Below are 19,475 nucleotides of genomic sequence, written 5' to 3' on the forward strand. Positions count from 1 at the left end.
GCAACCTCAGCATACGACGTTGTTCTTTCCCTATAGAGTCAAGAACTATCATCTTTTCACTTACAGGAAGCACTGTGGGCTTCTCTTTCGCATATCCGAATTGCCAGCATCACTACTTTTGCGCTTTAGGGCCATTATTAAGTAAAATAAGGGTTACTTGGACACAAGCACTGTGATACCTTGACGGTCTATCTGATAACCAAGTGACTAACGGGTGGGATATGCAGGACTAAAGAGATGATTCGCGTCCTGGATGGGACGGAGCAGGACGGCGCAAGATTTCATCATGCTACTCAGAATGGCGTGCAATTTAAAACTTATGAATTGTTTATTTCTGGGAATTGCCATTTAATATTTTCGGACCACGGTTGAGTGCGGGTAACTGAAACCACGGAAATCGAAACGGTGGATAAAGGTAGGGACTACTGAATAGCAGAAACCACTGTAACTTGATGTATACCGGCTTATTCGCCAGGACAGTTACACAGCCTTGCAACGGGTGAAAATTTAGGGGATGCTTCTCAGCAATCCACAAATACTGTACTTACTCAAAATGGTCACTAGGTGGCAACCGTGCAGTGGACAAGAAGCCCTCTTCCGCGCTTCCGCTGGCCCTCTCAATCTTCTATCTCCTGCAAAAAGGAAAAGGATACGAATAACGTATAATAGTGACAACCACAACAAACAGCAATAGCAGGAAATATTTGTTTTAGGTCTTTCCATTTGCCAAGGACAGTAATAAGCCCTTCTCATCTCTGAAAATTTCAGAAATAGCCTTGTCTGGGAAGGTAATCTATTTTTCATTAATATCATTTCCAAATAATGTTAACTAATTCACCTCTCTAATATAACCATTCACTTTAACCACATAACTCAAACCCTGTCCAGCTAAGAACTTCAGCTCTAGCAAAACCAAAGTGCAGCAGCAGCAGCATCTGTGACATTCCAAGCACCAGGCTGAGCCCTTCATTTCACTGAATCTGCAAACACCTCTAAGAGCTAGGTGTTAATATCAGCCCCATGATATAGGTGAGAAAGCAGGAAAACAGCCCAAAATCATTGAGCCAGTAAGTGCTGGATCTGGGATGCAAACGCAGGTTTGCATTTGTTCGTTTCCAAGTTCAGTAGCCATGCCCTTAAATACCACACTCTGTGATGCTTTGGTGGTGTGTGTGTATAGCCATCTATGAATCTTTCTATATTTGCCTATGCATGTTTATATTTCTGTGCTTCTTTGTGATTCTGTGTCTGTGATTCTGTGCATGTAGAAGTGTGTGGATGCATCTGTGTGTGCACACAAAAACATATTTTTTTTTAGAGATCTTTAGATTATTTTAGAGATCTTTCTGGTAATTTCCACATCTGCTTTACATAGTATAGTCAACAGAGGGAGCTCAAGAATTTTCATTTTCTCTTGAAGAGACTAAGAAAAAGATACATTAAAAGTCACCGCCTCCTTTGAAAAAGTGTTTGTGTGTCCTTTTACATGTGGTTGAGTCTCTGTTTTCATATGTATAAATCTGCATGTGTCTCTATGTCTGTGCATGTGTACGTCTGAGTTTCTGTTTGTAGCATGATTAAGTCCATGTACGCATCTATATGCTTATGTTGGCAGATATATATGTGTCTGTGCATTCATATATTTAATGTACATTTAGACTGGAATGCTGCGTGGGTAAAAAAGTGCATTTGTAGATCATCATGTGTGCGTGTGTGTGTTCTAGTGAGCGCACACGCCAATGTGTGTGTATGTTGACATGTGAGGGCGCATGTCTGTGCATCTGTGTGCCTGTGGATATGTTTGTATTTTTTTAGTGTGTTTGGGTCTGCGTTGTCTATAGATACATGTGTATATCTCTCGCTTTTATGGGCTGAAGATGTTGTGTGCTTGTGTATTTCTGGCTGGGTGTGCCTGGCATCTGAGCGTACATTTGCAAGTGAATTTATGTGTCTGTATACGCAAGGGCATTTACAGAGCTCTGTGTGCATGTGCCTGTAAGGGGGTTTTGGAGTGTGTCAGCATCTGAGTGGGTGAAATCTTGTCTTCTGTGTATGTATCTCTGCCTGAGGCCATGTGTATAGACAGCATCTATGCCTGTGTGGACATGTTTAGTCCTCATGTTTACTGTTTGCAAATTCATCTGTATGAGCCTCTGCATGTCTATGTATCTATGTGTGTGTGAGTGTGAGCCTATGTGTCTGCACCTGTACATTTTTGCCTGTGAGGCTCTTTATCTGTGTCTATTTCTATATTCACCCATGCACATCTTGGTGTTCATGCATCTGTTCATCCACCTCTGGCTGCATGTGTACGTCTGTGTGACCATCTTCATGTCTATGGGTGTGTGTGTGTGAGGGTCTGCATAAATCTGTCTGCATGAGAATGAATTTCTTTGGATGACTCTCTGGGTGAATGCATCCGTGTGTTCATGTGCAGGTATTTATGTTGCTGTGTGTATTTGAGGCCTCTCTGCACGGGAATTTTGCCTGCCTATGTGTACTCACATGTCTCTGTCCCTGTTTGTTTGTGCATGTCTCTGTGGTACATGTGCTCATTTATGTTTGCATGCATACGTGACTATACACACAAGTGTCTGCCCAAGCGTGTGTCTGTGAAGGTGTGCTGCTCTCTGCCTTTCTATGTCTGTGTGCACAGGCCAGTAGACACGCATACTTGTGTACCTGTGTGTCTCTGGGTTTCTTCAGGTGTGTTTGTGGGTCTCTGTGTCTATTCGTACAGTCGTGTGGAATGTGTGCATATGTATAAATCTGTATATATGTATCTGCACACATCTGCACAAGCTTCTGTGTCTGTATCTTTGTGAGCCTATATGGGTGTGAGTCCCTGTGCATCTCTGTCCCTGTGAATACACCTGAGATTCTGCACATGCGTGTGACTCTGCATGCTCCTCTTGTGCATCTGAGTAGGCCTGTGTGTGAGTGCAGATGTGTTTGCCTGTGTGTACTTTGTGTGGCTCTCTAGGCCTGTGTGTCTATATGTGTAGGTATACGCTTCTGCGTATAAATCAATCTCCCTCTCTCTCCCCCTGCTTTTCTCTCCCCCTGTATCTCTATGTAATACATATCTCTCTCTATATATAGAAGCATATCTCTCTAAATGTATGTAGCACCATCTGTGTGCATATATGCACATAGAGATTTCTTTATGGATCATCTCTGTTGTGTCCGTGTGTGCACGTATGTCTCCATGTACAAGTGCATTTATGTGCGCACACCTGCATGCTTGTGTGTTTCCATATACACACCAACACATGTGAATACTCCCATGTGCATCTCCATGTGCATTTCTATACATGCACATGTGTGCGTGTTTATACGTTTTCATGGTGATCACGAGCGCTTAGATTGCATGTATAGGCAGGAACATGTGTATGCAGGTGTGTTTTAATAACAACTATGCCTCTGTGTGTAGATTCATGTGACTCCGTGAGCATGAAAATGCTAGTAAGTACATGTTTAAAACCCATGTATCTACCTATGAATAAACCTCCATATTTCAGTGTTTGTGTAAATGTCTCCGTGTCTCTATCAATAAAAACGCACACACCTGTGTCTTCATAAGGATGACTCCATGCACCTATGTGTCTGTGTGGGTTCATGTGGGTTTGTCTACATTTCTGCATAAAGGTCTGGGGGTGTCTGAGAATGGGTGTGCACCTCATGAGCCTCTAGAAACTTCTATGCGTTTTTGTACGTGTGTGTGTGTGTGCATCTGTGTTTTTGCATCTTCGAGGTTATGAATCAGTAAGCACGTCCTCTGGATGCCTAGGTCAGCATACATATGTCTCTGTGTGCTTCTCTGGGCCTGTGTGAGTATGGAGTGTGTATTTATGACTATACATTGCTCTGTGCCTACATACAGAACTGTGGGCATTTGTGTGTATCTGTGTGTATGCATATGTGTACCTGTGTATACATGAGATGATCCCTGTTGGGACTCTGGGTTATATGTTCATATTTGTGCAAACGTATGTCTTTGGCTGTGGCTGAAAGAATGTATGCTATGTGGGATTATGACACACCTGAAGGTCTGTGTCAGTGTGAACATCTGTGGCACTGTGTGTGTGTGTGTGTGCTCTGGTGTGTGTGTACATATCTATGATGAATGTGTGTGTGTAGATTGGCCACTTTCTTCCAGAAAGACTTCTCTGCTCATTTCTACACCTGCTTTTCTACAGTTCAGCCAGCAGAAGGGGCTCAAGATTTTCTTCCTCCTCTTGAAGTAGCCAAGAAAATAAGCATTAAAAGATGGCCTCCCTCGAAAAATGTCGATTATTGAAGATGGCAACTATGGTCCAATAACACAGGCTTCTATCATCTGAAGGCCAAAATTGGTGGCTGCTCAGATCTTCCAATCCCGCTGCCATCAGGGGCATTTCTGTTGGAGACCCTGGTGTGCACCTATCTTCCTTCTCCCCTCTGGCCCCAGGCACACACAGCCCTCATTCCACCTTCTGCTTCCCCAGGCCTGCATAGTACAAAGGGCTCAAAGGTACTCCTACCTTCTTCCCCATTCTACTTCTTTTCTTTGGCTAGAAATTCAGATTAAGATACCTGGTGCTGTTTAACCCCTACAAGAGCCTCAGAGGCAGGAACCAGTGTCATCCACAGTTGACAAATGAAGACTGAGGGTCAGAGAATCAAAGCGAATCGTGAGTATCATATGGCCAATAAGTGTCAGAGGCAGAATTCAAAACCAGGCCTGACTGACACCAAATCTTTCTTCCTTCTACTCCACCCCTGGCACTGGTCCTGCTCCAAAGACTGTGTCCTGAGCCTTGATTCTTTCCTGAAATTATCTCCTTTAATCCTTGGAGCGGCTGAAAAGGAAGTATTTCATCCATGCTTACAAATGGGTACACAGACTCAAAGAAGTGAAGTCACTTGCCAAAGTTCCATGTGAGCATATAGGTCCTCTGTGTCCTGTGAGCAACAACTTGTTGTTGAGGCTTAAATGTGATAGAGTGTCCGCCTCACGAAGGGAATCTGAATGTTCTAGAGGAAGCGTACATATCGTCCTGCTTTTCTTGATGTTGTGAGGCCTTCTGAGGATTGTGTAGCAGGTGTGGCTATTATTAGGGGTGTCTGTGAAGTCTGGGGCCAGGCTGGGTGTTGTGGGATGAATATGTGTGTTGTGGACTGTGTCTCTCTGTGTATGGCTCTTACATGAGAAACTAGTTTGAGCGCCCCAGGGCTAGTTTCTGGGTTAGGTGGCATGCCTCTGTGTAGTGGGTGCGAGGCTAGATGTCGTGGGGTGAGTCTGTCCGAAGGAAGGTGGGCCTAGGTGCTAGGGCTCAAGTACATGTGAAGTGTGAAGCGTTAGTCAGTTCATCACTCTCAAATCCCTTTGTCCTGTGAGCAAGTTCCCCGTGGTGTCACTCTGTGATGGGTGTGATTCGTGTGTGCACCGTGAGGTTGTTCTCTCCATTAAAGGAGTCATAGCTACGGGGTGTGAGGCAAAGCAGTGGATGGTGGGTTATCTCTGTGAATCACGGGCCCTGTGAGGCCTGCGCATCTGGTTTGGAGTGACTGTGCTCTGTGGGAGTGATCTGCAGTGTTGTGACTTTTATGACTGTGAGTTTTTGGATGTTCCATCAGGTAAATCTACGGACTGAGGGAACATGTCCTCGTTGTAGGGCATGTCTAGGTGTTGTGGTGTATACGTTGCAGTCTGTACATCGTGGGATATATCTTGGAGTCATAGGGTGAGACTACGTGTCATGGGCTGATTTTGGAGATTCTTAGTAAGGTGTTGTGTCACAGGGCCAGTCTTTGCATGGTAGGGTATGTCTGTGCTTCATGGGGAATCTATGTGGGTTTTTTAAAGGCAGGGCGTCCCCTCAGGTGGGGTTGTGTCTTTACACAGTATGGCATTTCTGGAAGTTGTGGTCCATGCTACGCACTGTATGATATAGGCTGATTCTGGATGGGGTGCTGGGTATATTCTGCTGTTTTAAAGAGAATGTGTACTATTGGGGTGAGTCTGGGTGTAGGGAGCTTATGCTTGTGCTGTGGGATTACCCTGTGTGCCGTAGGCGTGTCTGCTTTATGATGTGATCTTGCATGGTGGGGTATGCCAGTGCATGACTGAACACGTCTTGAGTTTGGGATCTTTCCGCTGGGTGAGGATTTGTTTTGCGGGGTGAGCTTGTGTGGTAGCACACGTTTATGCATCACAGGGCGTCTCTCAGTGGTGTGGGGCAAGTCTCTGTATTACGAGGCTTGTCTGTAGTATTGTTGGTCATGTGTTGATTTGTGGGATGATGTGAGGTTGTGATGAGATTTTGTGTGTGTAGGTGAGTCTGAGTGTTGTGGAGCATGTCAGTGCACTGTGGGGAGAACCTGACACGGAGTGACTTTGTAAAGTTGTGATTTTGTTCTAGGTGCTTCCCGGTGAATTTGCTTTGTGGAGAAAGTCTGAGCCTGCTGTGGCCATTCTGGGGCTGTGGGAAGTGTCTGTGCATTTTCAAGATGTTTGTACACTGTAGGGTTCTTTTCACTGGAGGCTTTGCCAAGGTGTTGCAGGGGCGAGTAAGGGCACTATAGATTGTGTCTAGGTCGTGGGTCAAGGGTGCCTTGTGAGGCAGGGCTGGGTTGCAAAGCATGTCTGTCAAGGAGAGTAACTGTGCAATGTGGAGCATGTCTTCATCCTGTGGGGCAAGTCTGCGTGTCCTAGGGCAATTTTAGGGGTTGGTAACACATGTTTTCTTTGTGGGGTATTTGCCTTGCGGAGTGATTGTGTGTGTGTTGGGGTGAATCTGTGCCTCAGAACGCATTTTTATGTTTGCAGGAGAAACGTTTGTGTCATAGGGTGCACCTGTCCATAGTAAGTTAGCTGTATCTAGGGACTGTGGAGCTAGGTTGTGCGTTGGAAGACGTCTGAGTGTTGTGTGGCAAGACTGGGAATTTGTGGTTGAATATTTGAAGTCTATTCTTACCATAGTGGGGTGAGTTTATGATGTAGAGTGACGCTGTGCAATATAGGGAGAGTCTGGCTTTGTGAAACTTACCTGTGGGTTATAGGGCACGTCTTGGTGGGAGGGGGTAAGTCTGGACATTGTGGGGCAAGTCTGTCCGCTATAAGTTCACTGTAGGTATTGTGAGGCATTGGGGAGTATTGTGGTGCAAGACATTTTGAGGCAAATCTAAGTGTTATAGTGATGTTGGATGCCTCATGGAGCAAAACTTGGCTTTCCTGGAGAATTTTTGCATTGTGAGAGAAACCTGTGTATTGTGACATTATTCTATGGGCTATGGTGGGAGTCTTCCGTCATGGCGCAGGTGTGACATCATAAGTTGGTCTAGGTAAATGATGGGCGAGTGTTTCTTGGTGTTGTGGTACACGTTCCGTGTGTTTGGGGGCATATCTGGCAGTTGTGGTGCATGATGGGTTAGTTATTTGCTTTGTAGATGAGTGTCTGCATTGTGGGCTGACACCGTGTGTAGGGAGGAAAGTCCGCGCATCATAGGATGAATTTTGAATTTGTGTAAAATTGTGTATGTATTGTCAGGCAAGTCAGTGTTCTGTCACATGCTTTAGAGCTCCTGGACAAGGGTATGCTGACGCAGGAGGAGGCGAGTCTATGCCTCCGGACGTGACCGGATGTCATGAAGGAGTCCAGTCGTTACGAAGTGTGTGTTCTGAGAAATGTTCGTAAGCTGTTCTGCAATACTGTGTGTTTCTGGGGAGTCTATATCTTTGTGCCCACTTTGGAATGAGTGTGTATTTTGTGCAATTTGAGGTGCTGTGAGATGAGTCTGGACATTGGAGGGAGAGCTCCATTGTGTGATTGGGTTCTGCGCACTGTTTTCGGAGTGCCTAAGTTGTGCCTGTTGTCTTTATACTCTACCGTGTGTCTGGGCACTGTGGGACCGATGTGAGTCGTGAATTGATTCTAAGTGAGAGTAAATCTATGTGTCATGCTGTGTCTGATGCAGGGTGGGTTTGTATATTTGGGGCCGAGTGTGAGTGTTTGGTGCAAGTTGGGGAATTGTGTGGTAAGTGTGTGGCGGGATGAATCTGTTCTCTGGGATAGATCTGTGAGTCGTTGGTTGTGGTTGTGCCTTAGGATGCAATTCTGTACATTGTGGGGTGACTCAAACAATTGTGAGCTGAATTTGAGTGCTGTCATTGCTTTGCATCCATCGATAGACTGTGGGCTTGGTGAGGGTGTATCTAGGGGGCATGTTTCTATATTTCAATGTCATTTAGCAGCTATTTTCAGAGTCTGTGTATTGCACTCTGAGTCTGAGACTCCATGGGTCAAATCTGTGTTTTGGTGTAAGTCTGGCATTTGTGGAGTTAGTGTGGTGTGGGGCAAAAGTGTGTGCTGAGCTCATCTGTACCTTGAACAGCGAGCTGATGTGCTGGGATGTAATTCTGTGTGCTGTGGGAGGAATCTGTATCTGGGATGTGTCTCTACATCCACACTGTAGAGTGTTTCTACGTGTTGTAATGCATGTGTGTACACTGCTTGGGCAAATCTTTGCACCATGGGTAGAGCGTGTTAATTGTGGGATGGTTCTACAGATTGTAGGATGGATGGTGTCTTGTCATGCTATTCCACGCCTTGCTGGGAGAGGAGGTTGAATGTTGTCATTGACCACAAGTGTTGGGGATCCGTCATTGTGCTGAGGGCCATGTGTGTGTAAAAATGTGTATGCTTTGTATCAACTGTGAGTACTGTGTGACACGTCTGTGTGTCTTGAGCTGACCTTATAGAATGCCTGGGGTGGTTTTGTGTTCTTTGGTGCAGGTCTATGAGTCGTGGGCCGAGTCTTCGCACTGTCTTTACAGAACGTCTGGATGACTGTGTGGCGAGGGGGAGAGACGCATGCCGGGGCATGTTTCTACACTGTAGGAAGAGTCTTGTGGCATGAGATGTGTCTCTGCATTGTGACTTCACACTGCATTGTGGGGCATCTCAGTGCTTTCTGTTATGATTCTGTGCTTTCTGAGAAGAGTCCAGATTTTGCATTTGTGTCTGCACGTCGGGTTTCTGCAATTCTGTACGCTGTGCGCTGAGCTTGCAGTTGTGGGGTGAGCCTGTGTAATGGGTTGCGGACGGGCATTGCAGGGTATGTCTTTGTGCTGCAGGATGGGTCTAGGTACTTCATTGCTCCTGTTTTCCCTGTAAGCCAGGTGTTTGCCCAGCAAGGTGACAGGGTGCTGGGAGGCACGTCTGTTGTAGGGCACGTGTGTGCGCTATTGTGCAGCTATGTGCTTCTAAGGCAGGTCTGTGTGCTGTGCATTTCTGGGCATTAGTGATATGGGGTTTCGGAGTATTGCGGAGCGATCTGGGCATCATGGGGTGATTCTGGATGTTGTGCACTCTAGGATACGCCTTTGTGTTTGGGGACAAGTCTAGGGATTGTGGTATTAGATCAGACGGAGGGGGTGAGCGTGTGCTTCGTGGGATAAGTCTGTGCATTGCAGGGGATTAAGTACATTATGGGGCACGTTTGGGTTGCATACAAGGTGTTCTGCCACCTGTCTGGATTGTGGCGCGGGTCTATGCATTGCACAGTGTGCTCGGGCAAGCCTGTGAGGTGGAGGCGCATCTGCACATTATAGGGCCTCTTCTGTGCTGGGGAAATGCTTTGTGATGAGCCTGGTGTTGTGGGTCTAGTGTTTTCACTGTGGAGTGATTGCATCTACTGTGGAGCAAATCAGCTCTGTACCGTGAGTGCGGGCATCGTGATTCCAACCCGTGAACGGTAGGAGGGTCTGCGGGTTGCCTGGCACACCCCGTGTTATGAGGCAGGTCCAGGCATTGAGGGGGTTACCTGGGCTCTGTTGGGGTTAGCACTTGGCGTTGAGGCAGGACCGTGCTGTGTGATGCGTGTGTGCGCGGCGCGGTAGACAGGGCCGTGTGGAGCATATCTTGGCATTGCGTCATCACTCTGCGCATTATGGGGCGAGCCTGTGGGCTGCCGGCTGTGTCCGTACTTTGAGAGGCATGTTGGGAGGCATGGCTGTGGGCTGTGGGGCGGCCTGTGAGCAGTGAGTTGCCTCCAGATGTTCTGATGCGAGTGTGGGCAACGCAGGCAGACATTTGCATTATGAGCCGTGTCTGCAGATTGTGGGATGAGTCTGTGGTTACAGGCTGTGTTTGAGTGCTCCAGGTCCTGTGTATCTATCCGGGGACTCTGTGGACACAACTGAAGGTGTTTGGGGCCCTTGTATTGTGATGTAATTCTGTTTCCTTGGGGGGCTGGGCTTGTGAGGATGCCGTGCACTGTGGAGTACACCCAGGTACTGCGAGGCTAGACTGTGCGCAGTGGGGCAAGATGGTGTGTCGCGATGCCACTCTCTACTTTGTGGGAGGAGTATGCACTGTGACATTGAGTCTGTACACTGTAAGGCACGCCGAGGTAGTATGTATCAGGTCTGTGTGTCAGAGAAGGCTATGTGTTGTGGATCGTTTCTAGGGATTTTAAAGTGAGTTCTTTGTGTGGTGAGGCCAATGTGCTCTGTGGTGAGTGTGTGTATTGTAGAGCATGTATATATATATATACGATAGGTGCATTTAGCTGAATGGGATGAGTGTTTGCACGGATGAGTTTGTGTATCATGGGTGTGTTTGTGTATTGCAACGTGTGTTGTGTGGCGTGTCTAGATGTTATGCCGAGACTGTGTGGTAGATGCTTCCACATCTGAGTGTTGTGGGCTAAGTGCAATCAATCCGGGAACTGTAAGGAAAGGGTGATGGGAGTGAGCTGTGACGTGATTCTGTGCTGCAGGTGTACTTTACGTGTTGTGGGTTGTTTGAATTATTTGAGATTGAGGTGTACCATCACGATCTAGTTCCATGTGTAGAAACAGCAACGATAACAACAACGACAAGATCAGCTAACACTGACAACACTAATTCTCTGCCAGGCGCTCTTCTAAACACGTTATAAGCATCCACTCATTTGTTCCTCTTGACAGCCCTCCTAAGTAGGAACCACTATTATTCCCAATTTACACCTGAGAAAAATAAGGCACAGAGAGGTTAAGAAAACTTTCCAAGGTCACACAGTTAGTGAATGATCCATGTGGGCTTGGAACCCCGGCAGTCTGAATCCTCAGTGTCAGCTTTTAACCACAATCTACACTGCCCCTTTGTTTGGGGGTGTGCATGTCTCCGGGCCTCGTGCAGTATGTCTAGGTGTTGTGGTATATCTTGGGATCTTGGTATCTTGCAGAGCACCTACAGATAGTAAAACGTATCCAAGTATTGTGAGGCTTATCCCTAAACTGTGGGATGGGCCTTGTGGAGAGGGCGTTTTATATACGGTTTGGAAGCAGAGGTGCCAATGCTTGCACTGTGGGCCAACTGTGTGTGCTGTGTGCTGAGCCCCCGCTTTAAAGGAAAGATATGTGGTGATGTAACTTTGTGAGCTGTCGGAAAATTGTGTGTGTTTGAGAGAGTGTCGATTTGGAAAGGTGTGTTTACTTGTTGTGAGTCTAGTCTCTGGACGATGGCGTGTCCCTACGCCTTGTGGAGTGAGTCTGCATATTGTTGCCCAAGACTGTGCTGTGTAAGGGAAGTCTGTAAATGGTGATGCAGTTCTGTGAATGGTGAGGGACCCACGTGTGCTGTGGGAAATATGTTTATGTTGCAGGGGTCTCCGGGTATTCTGAGACTGATTGCTGCATTGAGGGGGAGGGTCTGTGCATTTTAGGAGGCCCCTGTGTAGGCTGTGTGCGTGTTGGTATGGAATATCTCTGCACGTTTGGGGGCCCGGCTGTGCTCAGCTCATGGGAAGTGTCTTCGTGTTGTAGGGCATTTGGGGCAGGACGCTGTGCATTACAGAGTGAGGGTGTGTGTTACACGATGCCGAGCACTTCCGTAGTACGCACTTAAGGCGTCTTGGGAGATGTGCTATGGATTATGGCGTGTTCTCTGTTTGTAAGGCAAGCTACGTGAGTGCGTGTGTTGCAGGATGAGTGATGATCGTGGTGCAAGGCTTGGACATTGCGGAGCATGAATTTAGGAGCGTGTCTGTGAGATACAGCCACACATCATGGGACAAAAATCTGCGTGCAGTAGGTGTGTCTGTGTGATGCAGGGCACACTGCTGAGTTGGAGGGTGTGTGTGTGTGTGTGTGTGTGTGTGTGGATACTGTGGGGTGAGTCTGTGTTACGCAGTGAGCCCGTGCATTAGAGCACGCTTCTGAACTGTGATGCAGCTCTGGGAGCGGTGAGTGGCATCTGGCTTAGGGTCCTGTCTGTGCTTTGTAGGGTGTGTGGCTATTGTGCTGGGGTGTCTGTGTGCTGTAGAGCGTTTCTAGATGTTCTGGGGCTAGTCTAGGTATCATGTGGTGAATCTGTGTGTTTTCAGATGATTCTAGGTATTTGGGGTCAGCCCTTTTCACACTAGCAACAATGGTGGGGGTGATAGTACCACAAATTAAATTAACAACTGTAATAGTTCCTGTGTGCCAGGCACTGTACTAAGCGCTTAGCCTATCCTAATTCACTGAATACTCACAACAACCCTTTTCAGTAGGTACTACTGTTACCTTTGTTTTACAGATGAGCAAACTAAAGAACAGAGAAATATACTTACCCAAGGTGACACAATTAGAAAGGGGTGGAGCTTGGATTCGAACCCAGGTAGCCTGGGTCCAGAGGCCTTGCTCTTAACCATTACACAAGCTGTGTCTGTTGTAGGCCAGGATTGTAGCTCAATAGGATGGTAAAGCACGTCTGTAAACTATGATGGAAATCTCGGCATTGCACGGGTAATTGTGTGTGCTGTGTGTCTACACGTCGGGGAATGCTCATGTGCTTTATAGGTTTTCCATCTTAGAGCAAGTCTGTGTTGTGATGCAATTCTGTGCATTGTGGAAGAAATCTATGTGTTCACGGGCATTCCTGTGAATTCTAAGTTTTGTGGGTGTGATTATGTGCTGGGGCAAATCTATGCCCTGAAGGGCTTGACTGTGTATTTGGGGTGAGTCTCAGGGTTCAGTGGCGTTTGTGTGTGTCATGGAGCAAGTGTGTGTATTGATGGGAGAATCTGTGCGTTTGGGTGGAGTTCTGTGCATGCTTGGGCAGATCCTGGTGTGAAAGCAGTCTGCGTGTGATGGGGTGAATCCGGGAGCTGTAGAGCAAATGGTGTGCGCGTTTGGGGGCATGTGTGTCTGTGTGCACTGTGTAATCACCCTAAGGAGTGTGGTTTCGTGAAGTGAATCTGTATGGCAAGTGTGTCTTGTGACATAATTCTGTGCATCGCTGAGCGCAGCATTGCGCTGTGGAATGTGTTTGCATGTTGTGGGTTGCGTCTAGGTTGTGAGATGACTGTGCCCTGAGGGGTGAATCTGAACACTTTGGAGAAAGATTAGGTGCTGCTTTGGCATGAGTGTGTCTGTTGTGGAACAAGCCTGCCCGCTGTAGGGGCAATCTGCTGTGCATTGCGAGGTGCGTCTATCTATTGCAGAGTGTGTCTGAGGAATTTGGGGTGTGCCCCATGGAGAAGGCCTGTGTCCTGGGGGAGAGAGTTGTGTTTGTGGGGTGAGTCTATGTGCTGGACAGAGAGTCTGTGTGCTGTGGCGCATCTTGGTTTGGGGGACAGGCTGTGTTCTGTGGGGAGCACCTTTCGGCCATGGGGAGAATCTCTGTGCTATGGGGGGTTTAGCCTGTGTTTCGCGGGGTGTCTGCGTGATCTGGGTCGTGACTGGGTACTGCAGGCCAAGTGTGTGTCCTTTGGGGCTGGTCTGTGTCCTGTGCTGCTTGTCTGCGTGTCGTGGAGCAAGTCTGTCTGTCGGAGTACAGCTCGTGTCTCTCTCTGTGTGGGTTGTCAAGCTATGTCGTGAACTGTGTTCTGGGGCAGGAGGGAGGCTGTGTCATGGGGGGCGATGTCGTGTGCCCTGAGGAGGGTCTGCGTGCTCTAGGGAGTGTCTTTGCGCCACGGTATAAGTCCTCTCCCTTGGCGGGAGTCTGTGTGCTGTGAAATGCGTCTGTGTGCTCCGGTGAAGGTCAGCGTGATGTGAGGAGTGTGCGCCCTGGGGAGAATCTCAGCTATGGGTTTAGTTGGCGGGGCGCTGGGGAAATCTGTGAGCTGTGGGGACAATCTTTGTTCCTTGGGGTGTCTCTGTGCCATGGGCAGAGTCCCTGTTCTTTGGTGAGAGTCTGTGTGTTTGGGGAGTATCGGTGGGTGGTAGAGCGTGTCTGTGGCCTGTGGAGTGAGTCTTCGCGCCTTGAAAATACGCGTGCTTTTGGAAGCATCTGCGTTCTGTGGGGGGGAGGCTGTGTGCTCTAGAGAGATTATGTACCCGAGAAAGGCTCTGTGTGACAGGGAGATGATTGTCTGTGTGTCATGGGTAGAGTCTTTATGGTAGGGCCAGTCTGCATCACGTGGGGCAGGTCTGAATCCCTTAGGTGAGACTTTTTGCCTTAGGGAGGATATGTGTGTCTGTGGATGAGTCTGGGTGATATAGGGAATTTCTGTGTGCTATGGGGCAAGTTTTTGGCCGTGGTACTTATCCATTTGCAATGGGAAGAGTTTGTGTGTTTGTGTTATTTGGCCATGGGACATTAGAGGGTGAGTTTGTACATTGCAGCACAAGCCTGTTTCAGGGCAAGTCTCCTTTAATTTAATATCTACAAATAATAATAGCCAACATTTATACAGTGGTTATCATTACCAGACACTGTTCTAAAGGTGCTATTAATATCCCCATTTTACATCTGAGGAAACTGAGGCACAGAGATTAAGTAACTGTACTGTGTGCATGCAGCAAGCAAGTGGTGGAGCTTTGAAACCAGGCAGCCTGTTACCTGTGCCCACAGTTAGGGATCCCCTTGGGGCCCTAAGTGGCCTCAAAGATTGGGAAGACGTCGTGATCACAGGTGGACATATTGAGAGCAGGTAATTTGGGAGGAAGAAAACGGGAGTGGCTCAAAGCCTTCGAAGGATTAAAAAAAAATGCAATGCTCTACAGACAAGAATGGTTGCATTTTAGCCCAGAAAAACTGACATCATGACTGCAGAATAACTCCTTCAGCGACTGGGGCCCGCAAGACCCCTCCCTTGCCTCTGCAGCCGCATTCTACCACTGCGGAGGAGCGAATGCGCATGCCCGGGAGAGCTACCGTTGCCATGGAAACCAACCTCCAGTCACAAACAAATCACAGCCTAATGCGGCAAGTCAAGAAATGACTGGGGCTGTGGCTGTGAGCCAAAGGAGCCCCTCGCTGTAAGGGCAGGCAACGCATGCTCCCACCCACGCCCCCTTTTTTTCTTCCAGAATCAGTAAAGGCTAGAGGCCAGAGCCAGAAGTCAATAGAAAAAGAAGGCTGTGTTGGGAGTGGGGGTGGGGAGGGTCAACAGGGGTTAGCAGGTGATTTTAACAGTCAAATATTTCTGTGAGCAACATTTAACCCATCTCCCACTAAAAGACTTCGTGGTTTATTCTTGAGCCTTCCACCTGCAGTGAAAAGAGGTGAATCCCTGGGGTATGTCCCTATCTAGAAGAGATGGTGGATGGTAGCAGTGGTGGCATGGATTGGGGGACTCATCACACCTCCTTTAAACCCCTAGATCAGACTACGGCCAGCAACAGGCTGGCAAACATTATTTTTGCTCCTTATGCATTTCTTACATTTTACTCTTATAGCATTCTAGAAAATTCCAGGAACTGAGTCCAGACAGCTTTAATTCTCCGAGTACCTAGGGAGTAGAAAAAGAGGTTGAAGGAGGAACTTTCAATAGTGTTAGGAATAACACGAACCCCGGGAGTATTATTTGAACACACACTTAGGCTGTCAGCTGTGTGCAAGTGGAATAGTACATCTGGAACAGTGGTTTTATACATCAGGATTCCTCAATTTTCATTTGCAAAAAGCATCTGATAAAATTAAATTTTTATATGTTTAAAATTTTAAAATCCTGTTTGAAAACCACTGCCCTAAACTGGTTGTGTCTAGAAGTCGTGAAAGGCATCAGCAAGAACATGATGCTATAGAATGCCGCCAGAAGCTGCAAGAAGGTAGGAGCACTACTGTGGGATGTAACCTCCTCGGGTAAAGAGGAAAATGGCTGACCTGTGGAAAGCTACACCCTATCTAGTGGGAGGACAGTTCTTGCCATTTCAAATCAGTGGAAGGAGGTTGGATTATTCAATAAATGATGCTGAAACAATTGGTGACCTATTTGGAAAAAACACAAAATTAGATCCTACTTCATACCATATGCCAAAATGAATTTTAGATGAATTTGAGTTAATTGTAAAAAACGAAGCAATGAAATGACTAGGAAGAAAATGCATGTGAACATACTCCTCAAAAGAAAGAAAGAAATCACAAAATCAAAAATTTATAGTTGTGGATATCTAAAAATGTAAAGCTGCAATTTGTTTAAGAAAACCCACCATAAATGATAAAAAAATGAATAGGCAAAAAAACAACTGAAAAATAACGCTTTACCACATATGATAAATTAGGCGATATGTATGGGGTGATGGGGAGAAACCTTAAACTGGTTCATACCATTTGATCCAGGAATTCCACGTCTACGAATTTACCCTAGGAGAAAAAAACCAGAAAAGCACACAGAGATTTACATGGAAAGATATTCCTTAAATTATAACAGCAAAAATTACACATAGAAGCATTCAATAATTGGACATTTAGCGGGGCACCTATATGATTGAAAACTAAGCATCTATAAAACATCATATTCTTGTGGACTATTTTAAAATATGGGGAATTGCTACCAATATTTTGTTTAGTGATTAAAGCAGGTTGAAAATGATATGTACATATGATCTTCATTTTGTATATAAATATATATTTTTATGCATAGTTTGCATGTATTCAGAGAAGGGGGACTAATTATATTAATAGTAATTATCTCTGGGTTATAGGATTATGGGTAATTTTTATAGTCATCTTTAGATTTTCCCCAATTTACTACAATAAATGTGTGAATTTTTATAATAAAGGGGAAAGATGGCATTTTAACAAGATATTTTAATAAGTGCTATAAAAGTGGTGAGAGTACAGAAAAGAAAGTCTAGGAAAAGAGACAATAAAAAAGAGTACATGTGCCAATGTATATCAACGGAGGATCAAACCAAACAAACTCAGTATGTACTACGTAAAGATTACAGTATTATTTGTATGTTAATAGGTACAGAATTTCTTATACAAGATGGACTCCTGGAAAATTTTCTTCACTACACCAGAAGATGGTCACATGTCCCTGGATGCGTCAGTCATTCTCTTTGCCGCAGTGCTCTGTTCAACGCCCCCCTCCCTCCTATGCCTGCATCATGCTCCCCCCTTTTCCTCCTGCAAAACATGCCACCAGCAGACATTTTCAGCTTGAAAAAATGGCCCATTTTGTCAACTTTCTTTAAAGCTATTTCATTCTTATTTTTCCTCCCTGATTGCTATTTTGGCATCTAACTCAAAAAATCTACTTATCTATCTTTTTTCTCCTTTTCTTCCTGTTGAAGTCAAAGCAATCTGAATTTCAAAGAAATTTTTAAAAAAAACGGACTTCAGCTTTTTTTTCTTTTTTCTTGCAGAAACTTATCTACAAAAGCAATTTCCAGGTAAAAGGACACACAAAAGCTTAAACATTTTCAGGCACAATTCAGAAACAAATATAAAAGCTTTGTTGATAGGAATCTGCTATCTTTTCCACATCCCTTTCCAAGGAAGGCAGCACTGATAATATTCTGTCTTTACTGTAAAAATTGATGTCCACAAATACAAATGAATTATTTTCAAAATAAAGGCACAGTCACATAGTTATATTTCTCTTTCATGATTTTTCATCCTAAAACCAAATTTAAATCTTTCCCATTAATTGCTCTCACGTGAAGCAATTAATCTGAACATTACAGCTGCCCTCCTCATTTTCTCTCCTGTACAGACATCCAGTCACATGATTTTCTTAATTAAGAAAAAAATGAGGCATGGTATTCTTTTCCCCATTGCAAAACAACATTTTTCTCATGCTCTCTCCATACTGTGAAAGGAAATCAGATCTGAGAACATCATGAATTGTCACCAGTTCATCACATCTAATGCAAACATCGTAAAGCTGAGATACCATTCCGAACACCATTTCTCATTTCAGTAATATCTTCATCAGGTCCCCTTTGGGGAATTATCTTAACCAGAATCACAAGAGGGAAGTTTCTATATTTCCTTCTAGGAACTCATTCACCGTTTAAGAAATGAGCTTTAAACTAGAAAAGTGACCGTGGAAGATTTAGAATTGAATTAAGCCATTTTCTCAATGCCGCTGATTACAATCACAAATTCCTACACAGTTCTGCATTATTGTGTTCCATCAAAACACGTCGCTTGCTTTAAAAAGCGTATTTCGGATATCTATGTTACAAAAGATTTCTCAGCTACTTACCCGCTGCCGGCGCTCTGCCTCTCCACCAGCTCTGAGGCTGTCGCACTGAAGGGGTGGGGGCCAGAGCCGCAGCAGCCACTTGAAAATGAGCTGTGCTCTGAAGAAGGGATTAGCTTTAGGGAAAGAAAAAATGCTTTGGGATTATGCTCAAAATTCCTCCCAAAATATAAAATCATATTAAACATTACATGCTAAAAAGTACATGCTCAACAAAGGACAGAATTTAACAGCAAAACCTCTGATCTAAAACACACTTAAAATGCCTTGATTTCCAGTGGAACCCCTACAAAGCCATGGGCTTTTGGCTCTCCCGTCTCCTAGCAACAGTCTCATTAATATTTTTCTCTGCAGTGGTCCTACTAGGCATCAGAGAACATTCACAAGGTCTAGTCTCTGGTAGGGAGCATTACCATTTTGTTGTTCAAGATGCGTTTTCCCCAGTTAAGTAACAAAGGCGAGTCAGGCATTCAGTAACAGGTTCTCCCAGGGAAGATTTCAGATTCAAAGGACATTCCATTCACATGACAGAGATTGTTCTTGTCCTTTCCTTGGTGCAACGCTGTCACTAGACCCCTGACCTAAAGATGGGCCTCAGCAGAAGATGCCTAACCCCTTCTGCAATTGCCCTAAACCAGTATTGTTCTCCACTGTGCCCAGAGACAAAAATTAATACACAGAATTCATTTGTATCTTTAGCCCTGTCATCATGATCCCCACCCATCAATCAGCGTGCTTACTGGAGGTACATGTCATAAAAATAGTGGATGAAATATAACCAGATCAAAAACAACCCATTTACTTATTATTATTAACAAGGAAAATATTAACTACATGTTGAGAAAATGACAGCAGGTTACTATACAGTATATATAATATGATCACTTTGCTGTCTTATGTAGATAGGAATAAATATACATAAAGAAATCTGAAAGGATATATACCAAAATGTTGAGTAATTACGTCTGGATTTCTATGGATGGTAGAATTTGAGGGGTGTTTAGGTCATTTTTCTTTTTGATTACCTATTTAATAACTTTTCTACAATTAACATTGTAGTTGTTGGGTTATTAAAAGAAAGCCATGCA

General features: G+C 45.3%; 1 long non-coding RNA gene across 1 annotated transcript; it reads right to left on the reverse strand.

The window, feature by feature from the left end:
• Window positions 1-590: 590 nt before the first annotated feature.
• LOC132417963 (uncharacterized) lies at window positions 591-16,539 on the reverse strand. Its single transcript, XR_009517957.1, has 3 exons — window positions 16,503-16,539; window positions 15,617-15,684; window positions 591-632 (listed from the first exon to the last, which is right to left on the reverse strand). It is a non-coding gene; the product is annotated as an uncharacterized lncRNA (long non-coding RNA).
• Window positions 16,540-19,475: the final 2,936 nt, after the last annotated feature.

The sequence above is a fragment of the Delphinus delphis genome, chromosome X, assembly GCF_949987515.2.
Source record: "Delphinus delphis chromosome X, mDelDel1.2, whole genome shotgun sequence".
In the NCBI taxonomy this organism is placed as follows: domain Eukaryota; kingdom Metazoa; phylum Chordata; class Mammalia; order Artiodactyla; family Delphinidae; genus Delphinus; species Delphinus delphis.